This window comes from Mandrillus leucophaeus, unplaced genomic scaffold, assembly GCF_000951045.1.
Source record: "Mandrillus leucophaeus isolate KB7577 unplaced genomic scaffold, Mleu.le_1.0 Scaffold167, whole genome shotgun sequence".
NCBI classification, from domain to species: Eukaryota; Metazoa; Chordata; class Mammalia; order Primates; family Cercopithecidae; genus Mandrillus; species Mandrillus leucophaeus.
In genome coordinates, this window is record NW_012101665.1 from 4,179,068 (window position 1) to 4,188,988 (window position 9,921).

Below are 9,921 nucleotides of genomic sequence, written 5' to 3' on the forward strand. Positions count from 1 at the left end.
AGCCAGGATAGTCTCGATCTCCTGACCTCGTGATCCACCCACCTCGGCCTCCCAAAGTGCTGGGATTACAGGCTTGAGCCACCGCGCCCGGCCAGCACATACTCTTTACTGTATATTTCAAGAGCCTTAGCTCTTTGATAGGGGAGAAGCTTTGAGGTACCCCCAAAAAAAACAAAGAGCAACCACATTTATGTCCCACCACAGGTGTAATTATTGGAAGCCCATTTAGAGGGGTTCAAATGGGCCTTGAAGTTTGGTTCCTGCCCATGCCCACCTTAACGGCTTGCTTTTGCCAAGAGTATATACTGACAGCCAGTGAGGCGTGCCTGCTAGGGACAGTGTTGTTTGCAATGGCAGCCAGTGTGTCCCTGTGGTGGCGGGTGGTCCCACTTGGGACCTCAGCAAGGCCCTCACCACTGGAGAAACTCTGGTGCTTCCAAGAAACCATCCTGGGAACACCAGAGAGTATCTTCATGTATTTACCTCCAAATATGCCTCAGTACTTTTTCTGTGATATGGGGGCCCAATGTTAGCCTCCTGTAATGGCTGCCTTAAACCCCTCCAAGGTCATGGATTTTTTTTCTTATCTCATTGGGCCAGTATTTTTGTAAGGGCACCCTGTTTAGGGCATGTCTCCTAGCATCTAGATCATTCTAGACCTAGATACTACCTATTCCTTGGGTAGCAGTAAGGTATTTTTGAAGTTCCACCTTGATAGGAATCCCCACTGAAGTTAGACAGCCTCATTGTTTCCAGAGCACCCGGACTTTACAAACAACCCCAAGACTAATCTGTCTGAGCATGCTGACTCTCTTCTCTCCAGCTGACTGGCAGGCTCCAGTGACAGCAATCGCTTCTGCCATCTGGGCCATAAGGATCCATATTCTAGGGGTGATTTGAGATCTGTTACGGCAAAGTCAGACTGATCATTTCCTGCCTCTGTCTGCAGATCTGACGCATCAACAATCAGGGTCAATGATGGACTCTCCAAAGGTGTTTCCATTATATCGGCATGGGGCTTGGACAAATGCCAGTTTGGCATTTTCTCTTTTGAGATGGAAGGAGCATGGCAGAGTTCAAATAACTACAGTGATTGACAGACATATGTGTAGGAGAAAAGAACAATATTTCTTTTTTCTGTCACCCAGGCTGGAGTGCAGTGGCGCAATCTCGGCTCACTGCAACTTCCGACTCCCAGATTCAAGTGATTCTCCTGCCTCAACCCAGGACTGAGCTGGGACTACAGATGCCCACCACCAAGCCTGGCTAATTTTTGTGTTTTCAGTAGAGACAAGGTTTTGCCATGTTGGCCAGGCTGGTCTCGAGCTCCTGACCTCAAGTGATCCATCCAATCCTAGCACCTCTCAAAGTGCTGGGATTACATGTATGAGTCACCGTATCCGGGCATTATTGCATTATTTTTTCTTCTTCTTTCTTCTCCTTCTTTTCTTTCCTTCTTCTTCCTCTTCTTCTTCTTTCCCTTCCTTCCTTCCTTCCTTCCTTCCTTCCTTCCTTTCTTTCTTTCTTTCTCTTTCTTTCTCTCCCTCTCCTCTCCTCTCCTCTCCTCTCCTCTCCTCTCCTCTCCTCTCCTCTCCTTTCTTTCTTTCTTTCCTTTCAATGCAGTCAAGTTTCCTGTATTTGGGGAAATCTCAAGGGTCAGCACATCTGGAGTGCAATCGATAAGACTCATCCTGGGAAAACCACCTTCATGATCATGGAATCTTCCTTGGTCAGGTAAGTATATTATAACAGTATTTCATAGGATGCAAGATGGCTCAGCTAGAAATGTTGTCCATCTCATTAAGTAGCAGTGATTATACAGCTTGGGAGACCATTGGGTTCATGAGATCCTAAAACTAAGTAAGCAGAAGGCTCCCCGAGTTGACAATGACTGCCATTGCCTTGAGACAAAGTGGATAGGCCTGTGCCACTGGAGTAGGGAGCAAGGACATTACAGTAAACCATGGGTGGTTTTGGTTTTAGTTTGGTTTTGTTGGTTTCTGGGGCTTTTTTTGAGACAGATTCTCGCTCTGTCACCCAGGCTGGCTGGAGTGCAGTGGCGCGATCTCAGTCACTGCAGCCTCTGCCTCCCAGATTCAAGTGAGTCTCATGCTTCAGTCTCCCGAGTAGCTGGGACTACAGGTGTGTGCCACCACGCCCGGCTAATTGTAATTTTAGTAGAGACGGGGTTTCACCATGTTGGCCAGGCTGGAATCCATGGGTGGTTTTCATGTCCTTGAGTTAAAACCTCAAGGACCTGAGCAGATCATCTATGAACCTGGAGAAAGGTTTATGGTAAGTTACAGCAGTCAAGGATGGGGGTTGTTGAAGAGCTAGCTCTAGCGTGTAAAATGCCTTTTCATGCTGTGTTCCCAGGAGAGGCGCGTCTGAAACCAAGAATTTAGTCAGGTCCTAAAGAAGAAGTAATTGCAGAGAAGTTGGGAGCTCCCAGTCCACAACCCCTCATGAGACCTAGCAATTAGTTTTCGGTGGTGAGTTTAGGGCAGTTCTGAGTGGAAGTTCAGTCAGTCAGAGGGAAGTGACTTGCCTGAGACAAATAATGCTCTAGATAATGAACTTTTTTTCTGAAAAAACTTCAATTTTTTTGAACACCTGTGCCCTTTTGTGCAAAAATAGAAGGTGGAAAGAATTCATTTTTAGTGCTTTTCCAATCTTTAGAGATTAGCAAAAGCTCATCCTATAGAGGAACTTTAAGGTCCTTGAGATCCTGATTAAGAGCTTATTTCACTTTATTTATTTATATTTATTTATTGAGACAGGGTTTCACTCTGTTATCCAGGCTGGAGGACAGGGGTGCGATCTCGGCTCACTGCAGCCTTGACTTCCCAGTTTCAAGCAATCCTCCCATCTCAGCCACCGAGTAGCTGGGACTATAGGTGTGTGTCTCCATGCCCAGCTAATTTTTTGTATTTTTTGTAGAAACGAGGTTTTACCATGTTGCCCAGGCTGGTCTCAAACTCCTGGCCTCGAGATTTGTACACCTCAGCCCTCAAAATGCTGGGATTACAGGCGTGAGCCATCACACGTGGCCTAAGAACTTATAAAAAGTAAGGAACCACAGTGAGTCTCTGAGGCATAACAGTCCATGTGTACTGTGGGTTCTCCTAAGGACAGGGGAACAGGCATTGAGTTAAGAGAACAGGTTCACTGGGCACTGGTGGCTCATGCCTGTAATCCCAGCACTTTGGGAGGCCGAGGTGGGTGGATCACGAGGTTAAGAGATCAAGACCATCCTGGCCAACATTGTGAAACCCTGTCTCTATTAAAAATACAAAAAAAAAAAAAAATTAGCTGGGTGTGGTGGTGCGCACCTGTAGTCCCAGCTATTCTGGAGGCTGAGGCAGGAGAATCTCTTGAATCCGGGAGGCAGAGGTTGCAGTGAGCCGGGATCGCACCACTGCACTCCAGCCTGGCCGACAGTGCGAGACTCTGTCTCAAAAAAAAAAAAAAAAAAAAAAGAAGAGCAGGTTCTAAAGAAGGCAGAACATACATGCACAACTGTAAAATAGATGGCCTTGGGCGGGTTCGGGGGAAAGAACAAAGTCCAGTATTTGGACTTGGCACTGCTGGAATGTGGGGTATAATTAAATTAATGATATCCCTAAGATCATGAATAAATCTGTACACTTATGCGTTGAGTTACCTAATACTCAGGAGAGGAGCTTGAGAAGGTTTTGTGCAAGGAATAATGAGTCTTTTGCCTATTAGTCCTTCTGCTATGGGCCTTAATTGTTTTCTTCTGGCTTCGCGGGAATTGTACAAGGCTGGGCGAAGGTTGGGACCTGGTAAGTCTGAAACTTGACGTGCTCAGCCCCAGTAATCCTAAAATGGTGATACGTTTTTGGCTCATTACGACTTGGTACCACACAAAGATCTTCAAACTGTGTCTGGTTTATGTATTTGTATCCAAATTAGCTATGATTTGATTATGAATAGAGACACCGTCATGAATTTCAAGGAAGAGCTCCCTCCTAGGAAAATTTAATCTGGTGATTCCATTTTCATAATAAAGACTCCTCATTAAGTTTTTGCTGGTGTGATGTCTCAAAGGAAGGGTGTTTTTAGTAAAAAGACCAAGAATAACAGTGGCCAGGATACAGGGAGTGGCCAGGCAGATGGAGACATCCACCTCTTGGTTTTTGCTGACTCCAAGGACGAGAAATGAACTTAGTGACAGGGTGGTTGTTGAAAATGTTGCACCCCTAACCCTGAATGTGGGCCAGAAGAGTTAATGATAATGCTTCTTGCAAGTTTTAAGGGAAGACTTAGAAGTGGGTGCCTCTCCCTTGGAACTGTCTCATTATCTGTCAGATTCCTTTTTGCCCAAAGTGAGACAGTTGGTTTTCCAGCATCTCTTTTGTTCAGACTAGCAGCAAGTATTCTTATCATTGGGCATTTTGCTGGGGGGCATTGTGGAGGTTATGAGGTCATCCAGTTGTTTAATTTGAAAAACCATTAACTTATTTAGGATCTTATTTTGCTTTTGTTCTAAGACTTTCTCAGAAGGTTTGGACACATGCTATCGGTCTGCTAGTGGAGTTATTTCTTATTCTAGCCTTTAAGTCCCAAACCCCTGAATTTTGGCTTAAAGCTGTTCATAAGCAATGAGGATAATATAGCAAAAGCATCTGCCTATTGATCTATCCCAGACTGTTGTCTGAAGGTGATTTCTAAAATCTTTTTTTTTTTTTTTGAGACGTAAGTCTCCCTCTGTTGCCCAGGCTGGAGTGCAATGGCGCAATCTCAGCTCACTGCAACTTCCACCTCCCGGGTTCAAGAAATTCTTCCACCTCAGCCTCCTGAGTAGCTGGGTTATAGGTGCCCAACACCCTGAATAATTTTTGTATTTTTAGTAGAGTTGGGGTTTCACCATGTTGGCCAGGCTGGTCTTGAACTTCTGACCTCAAGTGATCCACCCACCTTGGCTTCCCAAAGTGCTGGGATTACAGGTGTGAGCCACTGTGCCCAGTGATTTCTAAAATTTTTAATGAATTTGCTTTTAAAACAAAAACAAAAACTGGATTAATGGCCAAAGAATCTCTACTCAAAATAAAGTAGGTATTGCCTTCAGTAAGGATTGCACTACATTTTGTGCTTCTTAAAAGTCCCTGTTCTGTTTGCTGGTCCTCAGGAATACATAGATTATTTCCCAGGTCCTTCCAATGGACTCTTTAAGGTAGGGTTAGCCTCTAGATATATGTACTAGGTGATGTACGTCAGGGAGATTGGGATCATTGCTTCCAAGCACTATTCTAGATTCTCAGGTTCTTCATAACAGTCATAAAAGGCTGACAATTAAATATTAAACATTTGCTGCTTCCCCCTTTTTTCACTCTTTTGCTTTAAGATGTTCCTAAAATGGATAGTTTTGGTCACATTTAAAGTTCCTCAAAGTGGTCATTTGGTAAATTGTGTCACTTTGTAAGATATGCATAGGAATTTGGCTTATAACAAGAATATGTTTAAAGGTCAGGCACAGTGGCTCATGCCTGTAATCCCAGTATATTGGGAGGCCGAAGTGGGAGGATGGCTTGAGACCAAGAGTTTAGGCTAGCCTGGGAAACAGGAAACCCCTGTCGCTATAAAAAATTTACAAATAAACCAGGTGTGGTGGCGTGTGCCCGTAGTCCCAGTTGCTTGAGAGGCTGAAGTGGGAGGATTGCTTAAGCCCTGAAGGTCGAGGCTACAGTGAGCCATGATTGTGCCACTGCATTCCAGTCTGGGCAACAGAGCAAGACTCTGTTTTAAACAAACAAACACACAAAAAACAAATAATATGCTTAAAAAGTGAGTATCCAGGCCAGGCGTGGTGGCTCATGCCTGTAATCCCAGCACTTTGGGAGGCAAAGGCAGGTGGATCACCTGAGGTTGGGAGTTCAAGACCAGCCTGGCCAACAGAGTGAAACCCTATCTCTACCGAAAAATACAAAAATTAGCTGGGTGTGATGGTGCACACCTGTAATCCCAGCTACTCAGGAGGCTGAGGGAGGAGAATCACTTGAACCCAGGAAGTTGAGGTTTCAGTGAGCCGAGATTGCACCAGTGCACTCCAGCCTGGGCAACAGAGTGAGACTCTGTCTCCAAAAAAAAAAAAAAAAAGAAAGAAATGAGTATCCAGGAGGCATGGCATGGGCTTGCTTGGACTGAGATGACCCCTTGAGAATTGGTAAGGACCAAACCTGCTGCTTGTGTACTTCTGACCTCAGCCCGCAACCAGAGGTTAGCTGCCTTTGACCAAAGAACTAATAACTGCAGCCCCTGGTGATCAGAGTTTTTGGAGACTTTTTTTCCCAAATCAATTCTTAGGGATAGCTCAGGGGAGTAATAGACTTCATACGGTTTTTAGATGGTTTCCCAAGGCAAACTTCATCTACCGAGGGAGACTGGCGTGACAAGACCTTACACTTGTCAGTCCTTTTGTCATGGATGCATTGGGACTCTGTGGATTGACCATTTGTTGCTTTTTTCAATGTCATTACACAATATAAGAAAGGACAAGATAAAGATAAGGTTAGACGAAGAGGGTACTTCCACCAGGAATCGTTAGAAAGATAGGTCTACTTAGAAAAGGGGAGTTTCAGTGGGTAAAATATAATCTTCCCGAGAAAATTAGCCATGTCAATGAAATTAGAGCTTACACTTAGCGTGTGGCTCCCCTCTCTGCTGAGGCCAGAAAATGCAAGCAGAAGAGAGACCAGTCCCCTCCACCCACCACCAGATGCCCAGATGCAGAGTCCTGGCAATGGCAGAGTCACAGCTGAGACTCCATGGGACCTCCAAATTGTGGAATCCTTCCTGTTTAAATCAACAACCTGTTATGAGATAAACAAATCATAAAAACACCCACATACAATCCTGAAATGGGAAGTGGGTGTGCTTTTTCTTTTTCTCTTACAGGTTGGGTTGGGAAGCTCCTGAGATGGGATATCAAACATGGAATGACTCTTTGGTTGATTCCTCAAGGTCATGGTTGATATAACCGAGGTGAGGTTCTACTTGAAGAAAGAAGTGATACTTGAAGCACAAAACATTGTACAATTATAATTCCATAACCAATAGAGCCATCATTCTGCTTCTGTCTTCCACAACTGATAGGGGGTGTGTGTTCTCATTCACAGTAGTACAGCCAAAGCCACAGGTAGAAAAAAAAAAATCATAACCATAAATGATTTTAACTTTTTTTTTTTTCCTCAAGACAGTCTTACTCTGTCACCCAGGCTGGAGTGCAATTGTGTGACGTAGGCTCACTGCAACATCTGCCTCCTGGGTTCAAGCAATTTTCCTGCCTCAGCCTCCCCAGTGGCTGGAATTACAGGTGTGCACCACCACGCCCGGCTACTTTTTTGGCTTTTTTTTAGTAGAGACAGGGTTTCACCATGTTGGCCAAGCTGGCCTTGAACTCTTGACCTCATGATCCGCCCGCCTCCCAAAGTGCTGGGATTACAGGTGTGAGCTACCGCACCCGGCCAATTTTAAAATTTATATAGAATAGAAAATAAACAAAATCAGAATTCAAGATAAGAATCTAGAGAAAGAATGACTAAATACACTTAATGAAATCAGGAGGAAAGGATTTATTTAAAAAAAAAAAAACCCTAAACTTGATGGATTAACAAACTAAATATAAAGAAATCAATAAATAAAACCAAGAGCTGCTGCTTTGGAAAAATCACTGCAGCTGATACGCCTTTGGCAAACATAACCAAGGAAGGAAAAAAGATAAAACAAGAAATATACGGCAATAGTAAAGACAAAGAAAATGTAACGCTAGATAAAGATAAGATTGAAGTAATGATTACAGAAGTCTATGTAAACCTCATGTCCAGTAAAGACAGACAAACAGAGAACTTTATTTTTATTTTATTTTTTTCAGACAGTCTCACTCTGTCTCCCAAGATGGAGTGCAGTGGCACAATCTCGGCTCACTGCAACCTCCACCTCCCGGGTTCAAGAGATTCTCCTGCCTCAGCCTCCCGAGCAGCTGGGATTACAGGTGTGTGCCACCACACCTGGCTAATTTTTGTATTTATAGTAGAGACAGGGTTCTGCCATGTTGGCCAGGCTGGTCTCAAACTCCTGGCTTCAGGTGATCCACCTGGCTCGGCCTCCCAAAGTGCTGGGATTACAGGTGTAAGCCACCGCACCCCACCAAGATAGAGAACTTTAAAAATCCAATCTCACTTCTATGAGAAAGTGCAAGATTGCAAATAAAATGAGACACTGAAATCTGACAATACATTACGAATCTATGATACAGGATTCTCTGTTTACGAAGGATGAACTGCCAGGGAAGTCGACCTCCTGCCACAAACAATAGAAAACTAGACAAAACATATGAATCAACTGTTCTTAGATGGTGGGCTGTAGGTAGCACAGGACTGTGACACCTGAGAGAAGGGAAACATATGAGCCAAGTGTTAGGATGCCTAAGTTTACCACTGAGGCAGTTTCCATGACACGGAACAGAAACGGGGTCCCCAAATTAAATCCCCTGGGCTGGCTGAGTTGAAGACAGAAATCTAAGGGCCTTTTTTTTTTTTTGAGTCGGAGTCTCACTCTTGTTGCCCAGGCTGTGGAGTATAGCGCAGTGGCATGATCTTGGCTCACTGCAACCTCCACCTCCTGGGTTTAAGCGATTCTCCTGCCTCAGCCTCCCAAGTAGCTGGAATTACAGGCGGGAGCTACCACACTCAGCTTATTTTTGTATTTTTAGTGAAGACAGGGTTTCGCCATGTTGGCCAGGCTGGTCTCCAACTCCTGACCTCAAGTGATCCACCCACCTTGGATTCCTAAAGTGCTGGTATTCTAGGCGTGAGTCACCGTGCCCAGCCAAGGGCTTATTTTTTAATGGTGTGAGACAAGGTGGTTAGAATTTGTGCACAGGATGCTAGTGAGGGGAAACCACACAGAAAGATGGGTCTGGAAATTTGCAAAGGGATTTGAGTCTTCAGGTGAGCACTGATCTGCTCGAGTATGAGAGGAAACCCCACAAGGCCAGGGAAAGAGCCACTAGAGAGCAGTGGGCCAGACAATTCCAGGATCTTCCAAAGGGCTGAGAAGACTTCCCATTCCAGTCACCTGGCGTGGAGAGACCACAGTACACAGGGCACTGGGAACTGTTACCTTAAGAGTGGGAAAAACAATTGCCCCACATTAAAGGCTGCTCCGGACCTGCCCTCACAAAGCTTAAAAGCAAGCCTCAAAAGCAAGTGTCAAACCTGTCTTAAGTAACTGCATGTCAGAACAAAGTTCAACAGTTTTTAATGGAATAGAACAAAATCCAGCACTCAAGAATGTAAAATTCACAATTTTTGGCATCTAGTTAAAAAACAAAGGCATGCAGGAAGGCAGAAAATGGACCCCATAACCAAAATACAAACCAATCCTTAGGAACAGACTCAGAAATGATAGCAATTATGAAATTAGTAGAGAAATATGAGAAAATAGTTAGTATAGATATGCTAGGCCAGGTGCAGCTCACACCAGTAATCCCGGCACTTTGGGAGGCCAAGGCAGGTAGATCACTTGAGGCCAGGAGTTTGAGACCAGCCTGGCCAACACGGTGGTGGATCCTGTTACCCCAGCTACTTGGGAGGCTGAGGTGGAAGGATCACTTGAGCCCAGGAGGTCGAGGCTGCAGTAAACTGAGCTTGTGCCACTGCATTCCACCCTGGGCAACAGAGTGAGACTCTGCCTCAAAAAAAAAAAAAAAAAAAAAAAGTACTGATAACAAATATTTAAAACCAACCAGAAAAAAAAAAAAAGACATTACCTAAGGATGAAAAAGGGTAAGAATGACAGCAAACTTTCCATTACAATCACTGCAAACTATAAAAACAATACAGAGCCATCTTTAAAATACTGAATGAACTGTCAACCTGAATTCTGTGCCCCTGGGAA